We start from the raw sequence: 21802 nt of genomic DNA on the forward strand, positions 1-21802 counted from the left end.
TGTTATTAGTTCTAAATAATTAAAAACAGTACAGTAAGTTGACAATACGCTCTGAGTAAGTGTTTTTCCTGCCTTAGAGTGTCTACTTTTAAGTCAGTGTGGTATAGAATGAGTAAAATATCAATACAGTAATGACTTCCATTTTTGTATGATGTCCAGTTCTGTTTGAGGGTAAGGTCGTATTTGTGTTGTTGAATATTGGTTGTGAAATCACCAAAATGTAATGATCAAATCAACGTCAGAACCTGACATTGAATAAACGTCGTCAAAAAACATGTTGTTTCAACGTTGTATTTGTGTTGTAGAATATTGGTTGGGAAGTGACCAAATTTCAATGGTCAAGTCAACGTCACAACATGACATTGAATAAATGTTGTCAAAAAGCATGTTTCAACGTTGTATTTGTGTTGTAGAATATTGGTTGGGAAATGACCAAATTTTAATGGTCAAATGAACATCACAACCTGACATTGAATAAATGTTGTCAAAAAGAATGTTGTTGTTTGTGTTGTAGAATATTGGTTGGGAAATAACCACATTTCGAAGATCAAATCAACGTCACAACCTGACATTGAATAGATTTATATTAGATTTAGATTTATTGGTCCCCGTTGGGGAAATTAATTTTCACTGCCGTACATTTAAACAATAGACATTACACATCATGAACAAAAATAACAAAAAGACATCATACATGACCAACGCATTAACAGGCTTGTCAGACAGGTCGGCTGGGCCTGCTGTTTAGGGCCGTTTATTGGGCAGAACTGCAGCTTGATAGACAAGAAGATTGATGTTGGTCTGGATGACCCGATTCTCAAAAAATATTTTCACAGAATAAACATTGTCAAAAAACATGTTTCAACGTTGTGTCTGTGTTGTATAATATTGGTTGGGAAATGACCAAACTTCAATGGTCAAATCAACGTCACAACCTGACATTGAATAAATGTTGTCAAAAAGCATGTTGTTTCAACGTTGTATTTGTGTTGTAGAATATTGGTTAGAAAATAACCAAATTTCAATGATCAAATTAACGTCACAACCTGACATTGATTAAACATTGTCAAAAAGTATGTTGTATTTATGTTGTTGAATATTGGTTGGGAAATGACCATATTTCAATGATCAAATTAACGTCACAACCTGACATTGATTAAACGTTGTCAAAAAGCATGTTGTTTCAACGTTGTATTTGTGTTGGAAAATATTGGTTGGGAAATGGCCAAAATTCAATGATCAAATCAATGTCACAACCCAACATTGATTAAACGCCGTCAAAAGGCATGTCGTTTCAACGTTAGGTTTGAGTTGCTCAACGTCAGGACCTCATTCAACAAGTTCTTGTGCCTGCTGGGAAACACCGCGCACAAAAATGAATATTAAGGCTGAAGCTATGGAACATGTTTTGTGCAAAGAGGAACTTTCAACTACAAGTTTGTGTACTGAAAAACTATAAGAATCCTATTTCCCAGAAGGGAGAAAATATAATCGCCAGCTACCTGGCATGCAGTCCTGGTTCCGTACGCCCGGCGACCTTAGATGCAGGTCATGATTAGTTTTTATGAAGTTAATTAATGCTTACGCAGTCTCTGAGCAGCTCTGATTAATATTGATGAGGCCCCTCCACTGCTGACTTGCACATCTCTCGGCGGGATAGAAAATGACCCTCGCACGTTAACGCGAGGTAAGTCGCGGCAGAGCAGTCAGGTGTTGCTCCATCACTTCTTCCAGCGCATAATCCTGCAAACGGAACTCGAAAATGCCAGAGACCGTCTGCATGACTAACACTGAAACAACAGGACTGTTTTATTCAAGCAAAAAGCCAGTAATCTTGATAATAGACTTAGACTTCCTTTTTATTGTCATTCAAATTTGAACTTTACAGCACAGATAAGAACGAAATTTCGTTACATAAACTCATGGTAGTGCAGGATAAAAAAGCAATAAGGTACATATATAAATAAATATATATATATAAATAATGTATAAATATGTATATAAAATAAATAAAAATATATATAAATAAATAGATTACTGTACAAATAAATACATGTATATTGCACTTTTTCACATGCGTCCACGTTTATGGATGTATGTTATATTGTCTTTTTTATTCCAGCAAGTTAATCCATTTTGGGGGGAGTTGAGGGGATAATTTAATTAATTAATAATTAATTAATAATTTAATAATAATATATTAATCTCAGAAACATGTTCAAAAATATCAATCGAAAGGAATTAAAATCAATTTAAACACCCAGAACTGCACAATTTTAACATGTCACATGCCTTTTAAAAAGAAAAACTAACTTTTAGATATGAAATATTGACTGAAAAACAATATATTCTATATAGTGCAAAAAACTACAGTAGTTTTATGAAGAAATGCAGTAATAATGTACATTTACCTTGGAGAGTGGACTGCATCTCCTTCATGCTGTCATGTCTGTGTGATCATGTTTTTGTTTTGGTCATGTTCGTTTTGGTTTTTGGACTTTTTGTGCACTTTTGTTTTGTCACCATAGCAACCATTAGTTTTCACCTGTCACGTCACGCACCTGTTTCACGTTTTGAGTCACGCACCTGCTTTCACTAATCATGTCCATAGTATTTAAGTTCATTCTTTTCAGTTTGTCGTTCTGACGACATCTCCACATTTATGCTTCTGTACACTCTTCATCCTCTAAGATCCTGCTTCATGTCCCATGCCAAAGTAAGTTTTTGTTCCATGTTTATAGTCCTTTTGTTTTTCATAGTTTGTTCTCCGCCATTGTGCGCGCCTTTTGTTTACTTTTTTTTTTTTGTAGTTCTAGTGTTTCAATAAAAAATGTACCTTCATTCCCGTCTCACCCGAGCCAACTTTCTGTTGTATGCCGGAAAAGCAAACACCCAGGACCAAGTCATGACACATGCTGCTTCTCCGTCAAACACACCATCAGCAGCTTCTCCATATTTTCATGGATAAATGTCCACCGTTTGGATATTTTTTTTAAGTCCTTCATTCTTCAGTATGGTGGCGACTAGCGGTGATACACTGGCCAAGTCCAGAATGTTTTTAGTAGGGATGTAACGGTTTTGTAGATACCGCGGTATTACGGTTTCAAAATGTTCTCAATAATACCGTGACGTGTGACAGCATCAAACAAAAACCTGGAATGTAGTTTGGGGTTTTTTCTCCGTGAGGGTGTGGGACAAAAGAGAAAGCAGGATCAGGAATTTTTTTTTTTTCCAAAGTGAGGTATTTACATTATTAAAAGTTAAAATGTGAGTTAAGTTTTCTGAAAAAAACTGCATTTTCCAAACTGATAGAAAAAAAAATGTCCACTGTAGAGGACACTGCTTCTCAGAAAGTAAAAGCTGAGAGACACAATTATTTGCACTTAAAAATTCACGTTTGTAGTAATAAATATAATTACAATATTCTATTTGTGTTCAATTACACTTAAGTGTGTTTATCCTAAACATTCCTGTCACTTCTTTTCACACATGTTGGGAATTAAAGTCACTGGTCAATCCCAAGTTCTTTCAGATGACATATATGTTGAGTAAATAGGACCATCAAGACAGAATAGGAATATTATCAAGTTTTACTAAAGCTTTAGGAGACCAGTCCGACAGTCCGTTAATAGCGGCATCTAGAAGCGGTCTGAAAGCCAAACGGAAAGAGACAACTTATTGAATACGAAAACAGCCCCCACCCTGCCCAGAAAGGAATACAGCCTCATTGTTCTAATACTGATAAGGTAAAAAAGGAGTATGCTATACTCCCACATTCCAACCCCTTCAAGATATAGCACAGAGTTTACTTGCGGACATAAGATACAAGCAAACAGAGTACACATGGGAAAATATTAGCTGATTTAAACATGACTATGAATAAAGAAAGAATTATTGAAAATATATGCATTCTTGGCATTTTTAAGTCTTTCGTTTTTGGAAATATACCACACTAATACCGTACCGTGACAATATCGATCCGTGAGATTTTGATATCGTTGCATCCCTAGTTTTTAAACGCAACACAGTTAGAGCAGACAATATAAAACCCACAATATAAAGATAGACAACAAAAAAAGCGCTTTACCTGTTGGCTGTACACCGGGTGAAGATGTTGCGACGTGAATACATAGGCAGCATTTGCGATGATGAATCATTGTTGAGAGGCAGGGGACACAGCTGGGAAAAATAAAACCCTAATGATCGGCAATCAATGGACAGGTGAGGTGAACAGCAGTTCAAAAGAAGAGATAAAGTTACCGCAGAACAAACCAAAACAGGAAGTGAAACAAAAGTAAGAGCGCTAGACAGGAAGAAACACTTAACAAATGGTTTTCAAACTTTTTTCCACTATGTACCACTTCAGAAAACACTCGGCACTCCAAGTACCACCTTAATTAGCAATATTAAAATACAGTAGCACAGTAGGCCTAAGTAGTCATTAAAAAGAAGACAGAGCTCATATTTAGCTAAGCAGCTTGTAAACACCATGATTAATGACTGTGGAAGTCGCTTCCTAGCAGCTCCACTGTCGACACGGCAAAGAGCCAAGCGTGCAGGTTTAACAAAGTTTTAATGTTTTTAACAAGATTTTCGGCACTCCCAATCCTCTCTCCTGCTCTGCTCCCGGCCGCTTATTGTTAAAGACAACAGATGATTAGATTAACACGTACCACCTGTGAAATCATATTCCTGCCAGCTGTGTCTTGCCGTCATCACATGCCCCGCTGGTGCTCATCCTCAGTCCCATGGACAGCGGCGGTGACTTTTGCTCCTGCCGGCGCGCTGATCGCACTTTCCCTCCACAATGACCAAGTCCAAACAACCCTTCCCAGTCATGGCGCAGGTAAACTAACACAAAAAGTCAACACACAAAAACACACACACACACAGTCCAACATAACACAACTTGCTCACTGAACTTTGTGGTTATGATAATTAAAAAAACGGTCCATCACAACACACAATTCAAAATTACACCCATTTAAATCCCCTGCAATGCATGATGGGAAAAATGCAAAATTCTCCCTCTACACCAGTGTTTGTCAACCTTTTTTGAGCCAAGGCACATTTTTGTGATAAAGAAAATACGGAGGCACACCACCAGCAGAAAAGGTTAAAAAATGAAACTCCACCTGGTTGTCGTGCCTTATTTTGAGTTTGTTGTTGCTTTCCTGTGTGTAGTGCTTTAGTTCCTGTCTTGCGCTGTTATTTTGGTGGCTTTTCCTGTTTTGTTAGTGGTTTCCTGTAACAGCTTCACGCCTTCCTTTGAGCGCTATTCCCTGACCTGCTTTCTATTGGCAAACAAGACTATTTCAGTTGTGTGGACGCTTTCCTTCTTTGTAGGGACATTGTTGATTGTCATGTCATGTACGGATGTACGTTGTGGACGCCATCTCTGCTCCACATGCTGTAAGTCTTTGCTGTTGTCCAGCATTCTGTTTTTGTTGACTTTGTAGCCAGTGCACTTTTACTTTCGTTTTGCATAGCCGTCCCTATGCTTCATTGCCTTTTCATTTCCGTTTTGTTCATTTTTGGTTTAAGCGTAACCCAACCACTGGGCCGCGGCCCGGTACTGGTCCGTGGATCGATTGGTACCGGGCCGCACAAGAAATAAATAAAAAAATAAAATAAAAAAATATTTATTTTTTACTTTTATTAAATCAACATAAAAAACATAAGATACACTTACAATTAGTGCACCAACCCAAAAAACCTCATTCACACTCATTTGCACAAAAGGGTTGTTTCTTTCTGTTATTAATAATTCTGGTTCCTACATTATAAATCAATATAGATCAATACAGTCTGCAGGGTTACAGTCCGTAAGCACACATGATTGTATTTTTTAATGACAAAAAAAATTTAAATTAAATTTTAAAAAATGTGTGTCAATCCCAGCTGACGCCAACATCAGGACGGAGGAACACGAGAAACTTGAGAAGTACCAAGGGTTGAAAGAGCAGCTGGAACGGATGTGGAAGGTCAAGGCTAGCGTGGTCCCCGTGGTAGTGGGGGGCGCTCGGAGCAGTAACCCCCAAACTGGGAGAGTGGCTCCAACAGATCCCAGGAACAACATCTGGAGCCTCAGTCCAGAAGAGCGCAGTCCTAATAGAAGTACCCAAATCCCAAAGGGCCATACCACAGAAGGTGGCTGAGAACAACAGGACCAAGGTTCTGTGGGACTTCAGCTTCCAGACTGACAAACAGCTTCTTGCTAACCAACCAGACATAGTGGTGGTGGACAAAGAGCAGAAAAGGGTGGTGGTGATAGATGTGGCAATCCCAGTTGATGCCAACATCAGGAAGAATGAACACGAGAAACTTGAGAAGTACCAAGGGTTGAAAGAGCAGCTGGGACGGATGAGGAAGGTCAAGGCTAGCGTGGTCCCCGTGGTAGTGGGGGGCGCTCGGAGCAGTAAACCCCAAACTGGGAGAGTGGCTCCAACAGATCCCAGGAACAACATCTGGAGCCTCAGTCCAGAAGAGCGCAGTCCTAGGAACAGCCAAGATACTGCGCAGAACCCTCAAACTCCCAGGCCTCTAGTAGAGGCCCGTTCTGTAGCAGGGGGAATGAGTCAATTCCAAGTTGTTGTCATTAGAATTGGAATAAAATGCTCACTAAGATGGTCGATGACAAGTACTTGAAAGCGTATGTTGGCTTTCATTGAGGCACAACCAAGTGGCTGGGATACTATACAGGAACATCTGCAACCAGTATGGAGTAAAAGTACCCACATCCCAATAGGCCATACCACAGAAGGTGGCTGGGAACAACAGGGCCAAGGTTCTGTGGGACTTTAACTTCCAGACTGACAAACAGCTTCTGGCTAACCAACCAGACATAGTGGTGGTGGACAAAGCCAACATCAGGAAGAAGGAACTTGAGAAACTTGAGAAGTACTAATGGTTGAAAGAGCAGCTGGAACGGATGTGGAAGGTCAAGGCTAGCTTGGTCCCCGTGGTAGTGGGGGCGCTTGGAGCAGTAACCCCCAAACTGGGAGAGTGGCTCCAACAGATCCCAGGAACAACATCTGAAGCCTCAGTCCAGAAGAGCGCAGTCCTGGGAACAGCCAAGATACTGCGCAGAGCCCTCAAACTCCCAGGCCTCAGGTTGAGGACCCGAGCTTGAGGATGACACGGATACCACCCCACCGGGGTGGGACGGAGATTTTTTTATGAATACATATATTTTAGGGCTGTCAAAGTTAACCTGATAATAACGCCACTAATATTCTTTAACAGGCAATTAACGCACACGTGTCCTTTTTGACCCTCGGCCCGCTCCGTAGCAGGGGGAATGAGTCAATTCCAAGTTGTTGTCATTAGATCTGGAATAAAATGCTCACTAAGATGATCGATGACAAGTTCTTGAAAGCGCATGTTGGCTCTCATTGTGTTTTCAGACCATGCAAAATTTAATAGCGGAGAGACGGCCAAGAGAGTGGACGGTGGAGAATGACTTATTGATGGAGGGTTCATCTGATCACATGTGCCCAACAGCTTGCCACACAGGTTGCATGCCAATGTCGACATGCTCAGATGATCTCACACTTGGAAATTGACACACGCGACACATTCTAAAAGCAAGATTGAAAAAAACTAAACTAGTATTTACCCTGAACTTAAATCTGGTATAAAAAACAACAACAATGTCACAAAATCATCAAGACTGGACTGAGAGAAAATGTGATTTGTTCTAGATGCAACACCTGATTGGTGTGTAAATGTTCCCCTGAAAGGAAAACAGGAACAGCATTACCTGCGACAAGAAAGATGGTAGCAAAAAAAACAAGTGGGAAGGAACAGAACAGCGTCCCCAAACTGCCAACATGTCAAACCACAAAAACGGGCTCCAAATGAAACGGGAGCGTGTCAGACAAGCAGCTCCTCTTTTCCGCTAACTTCCCTTTAGTTACTTTCTTTTTAGCGGCGTTGCTTCTTCTAGTCACCACTCTGTCACAGAATGAGGGCTGCCTTGATGCTCTCTGCTCCGACGGTACGATGCTTGCGGTGCTGAGGCGGCAATCCTTCACCACAAACACTTCTTTGCTTACTTCTCCGCCTGACGTTCTCTGCGTGGTATTAAAGACCGTAAGTGAGGACCTGCTTTTATGCGCTCTTTTTAGAAGCTCTATGCTTTCAATGTACCCCACTTTCAGTTTCTTTTCAACAAAACTTTCGGGAGTGAACAACAACGTGTACCAAACTGTGAAGGGCACGCCTATTGATCAATGAACTCATCAGTGCAGACCACCTTGAAATAAACCCGGAGGATGATCCCTAAACATGGTTAGTAAAACCTCTCAGGAGGTCCCCTGACAACAAGGGTGGGCAAACTATGAACTGTGGGCCAGCTACAACCCATTTTTAAACCCGCTCACCCAACCTTTTTTCAAAGATTTTATTAAACCTCTGTTGGGTAATGTATCAGGGGAAGGTGCAGTGTGGTTGGGTAATGTATCAGGGGAAGGTGCGGTGGGGTTGGGTAATGTATCAGGGGAAGGTGTGGTGTGGTTGGGTAATGTATCAGGGGAAGGTAAGGTGTGGTTGGGTAATGTATCAGGGGAAGGTGCAATGTGGTTGGGTAATGTATCAGGGGAAGGTGCGGTGTGGTCGGGTAATGTATCCAGGTAATGTACAGTGTGGTTGGGTAATGTATCAGGGGAAGGTGCGGTGTGGTTGTGTAATGTATCAGGGGAAGGTGCAGTGTGGTTAGGTAATGTATTAGGGGAAGGTGCAGTGTGGTTGGGTAATGTATCAGGGGAAGGTAAGGTGTAGTTGGGTAATGTATCAGGGGAAGGTAAGGTGTAGTTGGGTAATGTATCAGGGGAAGGTAAGGTGTAGTTGGGTAATGTATCAGGGGAAGGTAAGGTGTAGTTGGGTAATGTATCAGGGGAAGGTGCGGTGTAGTTGGGTAATGTATCAAGGGAAGGTAAGGTGTGGTTGGGTAATGTATCAGGGGAAGGTGCAATGTGGTTGGGTAATGTATCAGGGGAAGGTGCAGTGTTGTTGGGTAATGCATTAGGGGAAGGTAAGGTGTAGTTGGGTAATGTATCAGGGGAAGGTAGGGTGTGGTTGAGTAATGTATCAGGGGAAGGGAAGGTGTGGTTGGGTAATGTATCAGGGGAAGGTGCAGTGTGGTCGGGTAGTGTATCAGGGTAAGGTAAGGTGTGGTCGGGTAATGTATCAGGGGAAGGTGTGGTGTGGTTGGGTAATGTATCAGGGGAATGTACAGTGTAGTTGGGTAATGTATCAGGGGAAGGGAAGATGTGGTTGGGTATTGTATCAGGGGAAGGTGCAATGTGGTTGGGTAATGTATCAGGGGAAGGTAAGGTGTGGTTGGGTAATGTATCAGGGGAAGGTGCAGTGTTGTTGGGTAATGTATTAGGGGAAGGTAAGGTGTAGTTGGGTAATGTATCAGGGGAAGGTGCGGTGTGGTCAGGTAATGTATCAGGGGAAGGTGCAGTGCGGTTGGGTAATGTATCAGGGGAAAGTGCAGTGTGGTTGGGTAATGTATCAGGGGAAGGTGCAGTGTAGTTGGGTAATGTATCAGGGGAAGGTAGGGTGTGGTTGAGTAATGTATCAGGGGAAGGTTAGGTGTGGTTGGGTAATGTATCAGGGGAAGGTGCAGTGTGGTTGGATAATGTATCAGGGGAAGGTACAGTGTAGTTGGGTAATGTATCAGGGGAAAGTACAGTGTGGTCGGGTAATGCATCAGGGGAAGGTGCAGTGTGGTCGGGTAATGTATCAGGGGAAGGTGCAGTGTGGTTGGGTAATGTATCAGGGGAAGGTAAGGTGTAGTTGGGTAATGTATCAGGGGAAGGTAGGGTGTGGTTGAGTAATGTATCAGGGGAAGGTTAGGTGTGGTCGGGTAATGTATCAGGGGAAGGTGCAGTGTGGTTGGGTAATGTATCAGGGGAAGGTGCACTGTGGTCGGGTAATGTATCAGGGGAAGGGAAGGTGTGGTCAGGTAATGTATCAGGGGAAGGTACAGTGTAGTTGGGTAATGTATCAGGGGAAGGTACAGTGTAGTTGGGTAATGTATCAGGGGAAGGTAGGGTGTGGTTGAGAAATGTATCAGGGGAAGGTAAGGTGTGGTTGGGTAATGTATCAGGGGAAGGTACAGTGTGGTTGGGTAATGTATCAGGGGAAGGTGCAGTGTGGTTGGGTAATGTATCAGGGGAAGGTGCAGTGTGGTTGGGTAATGTATCAGAGGAAGGTGCAGTGTGGTCGGGTAATGTATCAGGGGAAGGTGCAGTGTGGTTGGGTAATGTATCAAGGGAAGGTAAGGTATGGTTGGGTAATGTATCAGGGGAAGGTGCAGTGTGGTTGGGTAATGTATCAGGGGAAGGTACGGTGTAGTTGGGTAATGTATCAGGGAAAGGTGCAGTGTGGTCGGGTAATGTATCAGGGGAAGGTAAGGTGTAGTTGGGTAATGTATCAGGGGAAGGTGCAGTGTGGGATAAATAATGTGCTTGCAGTTTAAATGAAGTGAGAGAGTCCATGAAAACGTCCTGAAGAAGAAGACAGAGTTGTTATTTATTGTTGCTGTTGTGGTGAAGTCTTTCCCCAGGCATGGCGGCCATGAAAAAGCCAACAATCATTACACGGACGTGCACGGCCCTCATGCCACCTTTTCCATGTTCATCAGCTCAGACAGTGCGCTCAGCCTGAGGGTGCATCCAGGTGTCAGGCTCAGTGACACATGAGTCACTTTGCCTTCTAAACGCTGCAGTGTGAGAGAGCGCAGGGAGTCTGGCTGGCGGTCGCAGCGACAGGCTGGGTGACAGCGAGCAGTCAAGTACTGGCACTCTGCTGTCCTCTCAGAGTCTCTTTGGCACCAGGCAAACGCTGACCTACTCAAGACTAAACCAGGAGCCATTGTGAAGATCTGGTCTGGTCGGCACTCACGTCTCAGCTCATCCAAGCCCTTTATTTTGTCATCCTGTTACGTGTCTCGCACCGTGTCTGTCACACGCTTTCACGTACGTAAGGATGTATCACGATAGGAAGCACACCCGGCAGAGTTTCTACACCACTTTTGGAAGACGTACCTAATGGACCACGATAAATAGTATATATATATATATATATATATATATATATATACGTTAGGTCAGGAAAAAAACACAAGAGGCTATATTATCCCGACAAGACTGTTTCGCAGGTTTCCCTATATAAAATAAAAATCCCCTGACGAGCTGATGCTATAGCCTCTTGTGTTTCTTCCTGACCTAACGTATATTCCGCTCTACCCCGGTATTGAGCACTGTATAACGGATAAACCACAGAAACCTCGACCATAGAAAATATTATATACTGTATTTTTATATTAAATTAATGGACCTTGCCATTTAGCATAATATATCAAAATAATGGAGCACGACAACATATTTACATGTTATTTGTCATGGTATATTTTTGATGGATATACATAATTATATATATATATATATATATATATATATATATATATATATATATATATATATATATATATATATATATATATATATATATATATATATATATATATATATATATATATATACAGTATGTACATATATATGCATATATACACATATATATACACATTTACATTGGGGTATTTTCTTCAGCAAATTTTATTCATGCAAGCAAATAATAACCCATGATTAATCACAGGTTTGGAATATTATTAATCTGATTAGAAAAATAATCACTTGATATATATATATATATATATATATATATATATATATATATATATATATATATATATATATATATATATATAAAGGGCTGTCAAGTGATTATTTTATATATATATATATATATATATATATATATATATATATATATATATATATATATATATATATATATATATATATATATATATATATATGTATAGATATATATATATTTTTATTATATTAATATGTAGACATATGTATTTTATATCAAATTGATATAATAACAAATAAGGTATATTTACATTATATATAAATAATAGACTATGACAAATAACATCACATTATTGGACCATATATTAAGTTTTTTGGGTAAGCATTTGTATAATATATAATAATAATAATAATAATAATAATAGATTTTATTCGTAAAAAGCACTTTACATTGAGCAAACAACTTCAAAGTGCTACAGTGTATTAAAAAATAAAATTAAAAGATAATTAAAATAAATAAAAATGACAAATAAGGTATATTTACATTATATATAAATAATAGACTATGACAAATAACATCACATTATTGGACCATATATTAAGTTTTTTGGGTAAGCATTTGTATAATAATAATAATAATAATAATAATAATAATAATAATAATAATTGATTTTATTCGTAAAAAGCACTTTACACTGAGCAAACAACCTCAAAGTGCTACAGTGTATTAAAAAAAATAAAATTAAAAAATAATAAAAATAAATAAAAATGACAAATAAGGTATATTTACATTATATATAAATAATAGACTATGACAAATAACATCACATTATTGGACCATATATTAAGTTTTTTGGGTAAGCATTTGTATAATATATAATAATAAAAATAATAATAATAATAATAATAATAATAATAGATTTTATTCGTAAAAAGCACTTTACACTGAGCAAACAACCTCAAAGTGCTACAGTGTATTAAGAAAATAAAATTCAAAGATAATAAAAATAAATAAAAATAAAAACTAGAACAGCCTAATAGCTAGAACTAGTATGCATATATCTTAAAAAAAAGAAGAAAAAAAAAAGGCTTTTTTAAAAAGAAGGGTTTATAAGCCTTTTTTTAAAAGCATCCACAGTCTGTGGTGCCCTCAGGTGGTCAGGGAGAGCGTTCCACAGACTGGGAGCGGCGGAGCAGAAAGCCCGTTCTCCCATTGTTTGTAGCTTTGTCCTCGGAGGTTGGAGGAGGTTAGCCTGTCCGGAGCGGAGGTGTCGTGTGGAGGATTTGGGGGTGAGTAGGTCTTTGAGGTAGAGGAGGCACTGGTATATACAGTATGTATAATAACATACATTTATATCAAAATAAAGGACGATGACAATAACATATGTATTTACATCACACTAATAGACCGTGGCAAACATTATATATATTTATATCAAATAAACGGACCATATATTAAGTTTCTTCACAATGTAGTCAAATCGAAGGTATTTTATTTTTTTGATACAAGTCGGGTGAGCTGGAGCCTACCCCAGGCAAGGTAGTCGCCCGCCAGTCACCAGGGCCAGTTTCACTTTCTTTTTGACCAAATGACGAGGTAATACTCAGCTGGTCAGCACATCATAGTCGCACTCGCAATCGTTTGTTTGTTTGCTTACGTTTGATTGTTACACTATTTTTCTAAACACGGGCACTTCTTTTTGCTGATTGGGCATATTTTCCCCCTGTGCTAGCATGTTTGGATTTGCCTACTCAGCATGCAGCATGTGTGTGTGTGTGTGTGTGTGTGTGTGTGTGTGTGTGTGTGTGTGTGTGTGTGTGTGTGTGTGTGTGTGTGTGTGTGTGTGTGTGTGTGTGTGTTTGTGCGTCACGGTGACAGTACGGAGCGGTTGGAAGCGGAACATGTGCAAAGGGGTCACGGCAGCACCACCTGTGCCAAATTGCTTTTCTGGGCGTGTCGGGCAGGGACGGGGGGCAACACCCGCCCCATGCTGCAGGGCTTTGTGGTCCTGGGTCACTAACTCAATCACCAGATGAGGGGTAATAATTATTAATACCTCGTGAGCATTAACACGGCAAGCAGGTGATTCATCACAAACGTCAATGATATTTTGAGCGGGGTGACAACTTTTTACAGTGGAACATCCCCGGAGAGGCAAAGTGGAGGCAACCAATCAGAATCTACCTCATGAAGTATTGGTGCACAGTGCAAAATGTGTTTAAACTGAAAAAATTTGGAATTTGCATCAGTCCATTTTAGATGAGCTCAGGCGTTTCTGGGTGTTGTTGATAAATGGCTTTTGCATTGCATTGTAGAGTTTTAACTTGCACTTACAGATGTAGCGACAAGCTGTAGTTACTGACAGTGGTTCTCTGAAGTGTTCCTGAGCCCATGTGGTGATATCCTTTACACATTGATGTCGGTTTTTGATGCAGGGATCAAAAGTCACGGGCATTTCCGCTTACGTGCAGTGATTTCTCCAGACTCTCTGAACCTTTTGATGATATTACGGACCGTAGATCCCTAAATTCCTTGCAATAGCTCTGTGTTGGCCCTGTGATGAGGTGGCGACTTGTCCAGGGTGTAATTTTGCAGGATTGTGAAAAGTTGTTTTTTTTTAAACGCAATATTGTAAGAAAAATTGTGTAGAAATATTTTAGGAAAAAATCTTTTAAAAGAAAGATTTTAATTTTTGCAAGAAACAAATATGCCATTATACATGATTAAAGTCAAATATGTTGTTAAAAAATGTTTTTTTTTTAAACAAAACAAAAACACAATATTGTGAGAAAAAAAGTTATTTTACAAAAAATGTGTAGAAATATATTTTAGGAAAAAATCTTTTAAAAGAAAGGTTCTAGTTTTTTAAGAAAAAACATGCCATTTTACATGATTAAAGTCAACTATGTTGTTCAAATATTTTTTTTTTAAACAAAACAAAAACACAATATTGTGAGAAAAAAGTTATTTTACAGAAAATGTGTAGAAATACAGTATATTTGAGGAAAAATCTTTTAAAAGAAAGGTTTTAATTTTTGCAGGAAAAAAATATGCCATTATACATGATTAAAGTCAAATATGTTGTAAAAAAAAAAAATTTTAAACAAAACAAAAACACAATATTGTGAGAAAAAAGTTATTTTACAAAAAATGTGTACAAATATATTTGAGGAAAAAATCTTTTAAAAGAAAGGTTTTAAATTTTACAAGAAACACATATGCCATTATACATGATTCAAGTCAAATATGTTATTAAAATTAAAAAAATGTAAACAAACAAAAACACAATATTTGCCATTATTGTGAGAAACAAGTTATTTTACAAAAAATGTGTACAAATATATTTGAGGAAAAAATATTTTAAAAGAAAGGTTTCAATTTTTTCAAGAAACAAATATGCCATTATACATGATTCAAGTCAAATATGTTATTAAAACTTTTTTTTTAAAACAAACAAAAACACAATATTGTGAGAAAAAAGTTATTTTACAAAAAATGTGTAGAAATATATTTTAGGAAAAAATCTTTTAAAAGAAAGGTTTTATTTTTTTCAAGAAACAAATATGCCATTACACATTATTAAAGTCAAATATGTTGTTCAAATATTTTCTTTCAAAACAAAACAAAAACACAATATTGTGGGAAAAAAAGTTATTTTACAAAAAATGTGTAGAAACATATTTGAGGAAAACATCTTTTAAAAGAAAGGTTTTAATTTTTTCAAGAAACAAATATGCCATTATAAATGATTAAAGTCAAATATGTTGTTAAAATATTTTTCAAAAACAAAAGAAAAACACAATATTGTGAGAAAAAAGTTATTTTACAAAAAATGTGTACAAATATATTTGAGGAAAAAATCTTTTAAAAGAAAGGTTTTAAATTTTACAAGAAACAAATATGCCACTATACATGATTCAAGTCAAATATGTTATTAAAAATTTTTTTTTAAAACAAACAAAAACACAATATTGTGAGAAAAAAGTTATTTTACAAAAAATGTGTAGAAATATATTTTCGGAAAAAATCTTTTAAAAGAAAGGTTTTAATTTTTGCAAGAAACAAATATGCCATTATACATGATTAAAGTCAAATATGTTGTTCAAATATTTTTTTTAAAACAAAACAAAAAGACAATATTGTGAGAAAAAAGTTATTTTACAAAAAATGTGTAGAAATACAGTATATGTGAGGAAAAATATTTTAAAAGAAAGGTATTAATTTTTGCAAGAAACAAATATGCCATTATACATGATTAAAGTCAAATATGTTGTTAAAATATATATTTTTTTAAACAAAACAAAAACACAATATTGTGAGAAAAAAGTTATTTTACAAAAAATGTGTAGAAATATATTTTAGGAAAACATCTTTTAAAAGAAAGGTTTTCATTTTTTTAAGAAACAAATATGCCATTATACATGATTAAAGTCAAATATATTATTAAAAAAAAATTTTTTTTAAACAAAACAAAAACACAATATTGTGAGAAAAAAGTTATTTTACAAAAAATGTGTAGAAATATATTTGAGGAAAAAATCTTTTAAAAGAAAGGTTTTAATTTTTGCAAGAAACAAATATGCCATTATACATGATTAAAGTCAAATATGTTGTTCAAATATTTTTTTAAAAACAAAACAAAAACACAATATTGTGAGAAACAAGTTATTTTACAAAAAATGTGTACAAATATATTTGAGGAAAAAATCTTTTAAAAGAAAGGTTTTAATTTTATCAAGAAACAAATATGCCATTATACATGATTAAAGTCAAATATGTTGTTCAAATATTTTTTTTAAAACAAAACAAAAACACAATATTGTGAGAAAAAAGTAAAAAGTAAAATATATTGTGAATTCTTTTTTTTTTTTTTTTTTTTTTAGAAAATAATTAGCAATTTTGTCAGATAAGGTTTTCATACAATACTTTTTACAAATATCCAATGTACTCCCTAAGATTGCAGCTGAGATAGGCTCCAGCACCCCCCGCGACCCCGAAAGGGATATGCGGGGATGGATGGATGGATGGATGGAATTTGATGCTTGCAACATGTTTCAAAAAATCCGGCACAAGTGGCAAAAAAAGACTGATAAAGTTGAGGAATGCTCATCAAAACAATTATTTGGAACATTCCACAGGTGAAGAGGCTCATTGGGAACAGGTGGGTGCCATGATTGGGTATTGTGGAGAAGGGCGTGGCCGGCGCGCCTCCTGCATGAATGGGGTGTGTATGGCCGGCCTCGAAGCCAGCAACAGGTGAGTGGATTGCCCAGCTGGGGCTGGTTATCTAATCACCTGTCGCCTTTATTAGCAGCAGCCGAGACCGAGACACGAGTTGTTGGAGTTGGAGTGGGAGCAGAGAGACACACAATATTTTTTGTCGTGTTTTTATCGTAAACTTTCCTTAAGGCGGTGCGATATTTCCATGCTTTGTTAGTGACATCACTCATTAGAATATTCCTTCAACTAAAAAATGCGTTGCACTTTAACAATATAAGAAAAACACACAAATAATAATAAGTAAGAAGAAAAAATGCATTAATGGATATAAAAAGTATAAATAAAATTACAATAAAAATGAGGCTATGATAAAAATGGGTATAAAATTATATTACCATACCTGGTGTGTGTACGCTTAAACAACTACCCTTTAGAATAATTATATTTGAAAAGTGAATCAAAATAATAATAATTAATAAAATAAAAAATAAATACAATTTAAAAATAATAATATATTTTTTCAATACACATTTATTTATATATTTTTATATGTAAAAATAAATATATTTTTTAACGTTTTTAAAAAAAGTTAATGCAAATGCTACTAAGTTTCTTTTAATTCTGATTCATTTTCTACTCCAGTTGCCAGTCGAGTGTCTTGCATGTGCAGTGGGCAGTTGCCGACGCTAAATTTGCATGTGCATAAAAAACGGCTTCCAGACGAACGGCTCAAAACTGGAAATCAAAAGACTCCATTCGTTCACAAACGTCACATCCCTACTTTTAACCTGGCCGAGGACAACAAATTGTGCAATAAGCCAGCATTTTTACGGCTGTATTGTTGCAAGTGTGCACTGACACACTAACATATGTCCAGAACAAATAAACATAACACTGTTGAAATGTAATTTATTTTAAAATATGCTGATCATCAGAACGCCCACAATAATGTATGATTCATCAAGACAAAAACTGTTCTGCGGCCGCCGTTTTTGCATCTTTATTTGGAAAAGACATGCAATCTGGCGGTTGTCAACATATATTGACCGTCAAAAATAAAAATATTACACATATCGTGTATTCGGCAATATTGTTTTATAATTGTATCGCTGTTGGATGACTTAAGGGGCTGATTAAAACAATTGTATGCATTTTTTAATGATGTTCGTTTTATATATATATATATATATATATATATATTAGGACTGTGAATATTTGGGCACCACACGATTCCATTTGATTTTTGGGGGTAACGATTCGATTCTGAATCAATTCTCGATTCAAAATCAACACTTTTTAATAACATTGGCTGCCACTTATATGGTTAACTACATTTCTCCATAAAATAGATAAACAGCTCTGATAACATTTCTATATTACTTAAAAGAACACTGGGTTTTTTTATTAAAATTGTACCCAAACATTTAATAAAGTCAAATACAATTAAGGCAACAATAGAAGTATCCAACACGTCTCTTTTGTAAAATAAATAATGTAAATGAAAGAATTAAAACAAATCTGTATCTCATCTACATCAACAATATGATTTGCCTGAGTGGCTCGACAAGACAGATCAAAAATGATAGTAATAATAATAATAAGAAGAAGAAGAAGAAGAAGAAGAAGAAGAATTCCAAATAAGGTGTTTTTGACACCCCATGTATAAAATAAAAGTAAGAAGAATAAACCCACACTGGTTTAAATGTAACTTAGATATTGGGTTTCACTATGTAAAAGCGCTTTGAGTCACTAGAGAAAAACGCTATATAAATATATTTCACTTAATGCACATATAAGAATCAATACAAGAACCAATAAAGATCGAAATCGTTGCAGAATCGAAAGCGGGAAAAAAATAAAATAAAATAAAATATACATATATATATATATATATATATATATATATATATATATATATATATATATATATATATATATATATATATATATATATATATAATTTTATTTTATTTTATTTTAAAATAAATAATAAATAAATAAAATACAATAAAATAATCGAAAGCAGAATCGAAAGCGGGAAAAAAATCAAATAAAATAAAATATACATATATATATATATATATATATATAATTTTATTTTATTTTATTTTTTTCCCGCTTTCGATTCTGCTTTCGATTATTTTATTGTATTTTATTTATTTATTATTTATTTTAAAATAAAATAAAATAAAATTATATATATATATATATATATATATATATATATATATATATATATATATATATATATATATATATATATATATATATATATGTATATTTTATTTTATTTTATTTTTTTCCCGCTTTCGATTCTGCAACGATTTCGATCTTTATTGGTTCTTGTATTGATTCTTATATGTGCATTAAGTGAAATATATTTATATAGCGTTTTTCTCTAGTGACTCAAAGCGCTTTTACATAGTGAAACCCAATATCTAAGTTACATTTAAACCAGTGTGGGTTTATTCTTCTTACTTTTATTTTATACATGGGGTGTCAAAAACACCTTATTTGGAATTCTTCTTCTTCTTCTTCTTCTTCTTCTTATTATTATTATTATTACTATCATTTTTGATCTGTCTTGTCGAGCCACTCAGGCAAATCATATTGTTGATGTAGATGAGATACAGATTTGTTTTAATTCTTTCATTTACATTATTTATTTTACAAAAGAGACGTGTTGGATACTTCTATTGTTGCCTTAATTGTAAAATAAAATAAAATAAAATATACATATATATATATATATATATATATATATAATTTTATTTTATTTTATTTTTTTCCCGCTTTCGATTCTGCTTTCGATTATTTTATTTTATTTTTTTCCCGAAATCGTTGCAGAATCGAAAGCGGGAAAAATAATAATAAAATATATATATATATATTTTTTTTTATTTATTTTTTTTTTGATTCTGCAACGATTTCGATCTTTATTGGTTCTTGTATTGATTCTTATATGTGCATTAAGTGCAATATATTTATATAGCGTTTTTCTCTAGTGTCTCAAAGCGCTTTTACATAGTGAAACCCAATATCTAAGTTACATTTAAACCAGTGTGGGTGGCACTGGGAGCAGGTGGGTAAAGTGTCTTGCCCAAGGGCACAGCAGCAGTGACTAGGATGGAGGAAGCTGGGATCGAACCTGGAACCCTCAAGTTGCTGGCACGGCCACTCTACCAACCGAGCTATACCGCCCCAGTGATGGATAAAAGGGGGTTTAGCATCCATTGTGTTTAGTTTAGAGCTAACATGACCTTACAAAGCCAACAGTGAGGTGTTAAAGGCACATAGCATAGAAAAAATATTTTGAAAATGAATAAATAACAAATTCTGTAGAATTTAACAAAACAAAACATGTCGAAATTACACAAAAATGCAACATTTTGGAACATTTTTAAAACGTTTAAGAGTCCTTATCATCGACCCTGCAAAGGTTTGTTTAGAATACAAGGTGGAACTAATATAATGACATAGGATCATAACATGCAACATGAGATATTTCAAACATGTTGATATCATTTTGATGATTATGGCTTGCAGTTTATAAAAACCTTGAATTGAAAATCTCAGAAAATGTGGTGTTTAAAAAACAAAAAACTGCAAGGCATGATCATCAAAGTTGTATTAAATAAAGGCTCCACATAGTATCTCACTTTGCATTTAATACGTTTATATAACTTATTAGTTGAACTTTTACACCACATTCTATGAGCTCCACTTTTATAATGTGAGTGAAAATGCTGAGGGAAGAACACACAACTTTTCTCTGACTACATACAAACTGAAAATCCACCTACTGAAGAAGCATCGAGGTGGCAAATTGTTGCAAGCTTTTGACCACAAACTCGGTCGCTGTTTGGCGACATTGGTCCTTCCTGGCCCCCCGGCGTGGTGAAAGCTCGCGGCGGACGTGAACCGGAGCCATTACTGCCCGCCTCCGAACCGGTCAGAACATATCTCCTCGTGCTCATCTGAATGAGAAGCCATTCAATTCAATTTAACAGGTAATGACGCTAACCTCATGGGCGGTATTAGTACCTGTTGTATTTACGTCTGCTGCCTGGGATGAACAGTTAGCATGCGTCAAATGCATAGTCATTTGACTCTGAGGTGCAAGGCCAGAGTTCTTTAAAGGGGAACATTATCACCAGACCTATGTAAGCGTCAATATATACCTTGATGTTGCAGAAAAAAGACCATATATTTTTTTAACCGATTTCCGAACTCTAAATGGGTGAATTTTGGCGAATTAAACGCCTTTCTATTATTCGCTCTCGGAGCGATGACGTCACAACGTGACATCACATCGGGAAGCAATCCGCCATTTTCTCACTTTCGTCGGTGTGTTGTCGGAGGGTGTAACAACACGAACAGGGACGGATTCAAGTTGCACCAGTGGCCCAAAGATGCGAAAGTGGCAAGAAATTGGACGAAATTTGTTCAAAATACGAGGGTGTTGGGAAAGCCGACGAAATGGTCAGTCGTTTGTTCCGCACAGTTTACCGACGAAAGCTATGCTACGACAGAGATGGCAAGAATGTGTAGATATCCTGCGACACTCAAAGCAGATGCATTTCCAACGATAAAATCAAAGAAATCTGCCGCCAGACCCCCATTGAATCTGCCAGAGTGTGTGAGCAATTCAGGGACAAAGGACCTCGGTAGCACGGCAAGCAATGGCGGCAGTTTGTTCCCGCAGACGAGCGAGCTAAACCCCCTTGATGTCTTGGCTCACACCGTCCCTTATGCCACCGAAGATGATCAAGAGAAGAATATCGACCCTAGCTTCCCTGGCCTGCTGACATCAACTCCAAAACTGGACAGACCAGCTTTCAGGAAAAGAGAGCGGATGAGGGTATGTCTACAGAATATATTAATTGATGAAAACTTTATTCATTACTCGCGG

At 36.4% G+C, this 21802-nt stretch overlaps 1 long non-coding RNA gene across 1 annotated transcript in view; it reads right to left on the reverse strand.

Annotated features, from left to right (window-relative positions):
* LOC133616811 (uncharacterized) overlaps positions 1-4180 on the reverse strand; it is a 25006-nt gene extending 20826 nt beyond the window's left edge. The window contains exon 1 of the long non-coding RNA XR_009816909.1: positions 4088-4180. This is a non-coding gene — a long non-coding RNA (uncharacterized lncRNA). The remainder of the gene's footprint in view (positions 1-4087) is intronic.
* Between the last annotated feature and the right edge of the window lie 17622 nt (positions 4181-21802).

This window comes from Nerophis lumbriciformis, linkage group LG14, assembly GCF_033978685.3.
Source record: "Nerophis lumbriciformis linkage group LG14, RoL_Nlum_v2.1, whole genome shotgun sequence".
Lineage (NCBI taxonomy): Eukaryota > Metazoa > Chordata > Actinopteri > Syngnathiformes > Syngnathidae > Nerophis > Nerophis lumbriciformis.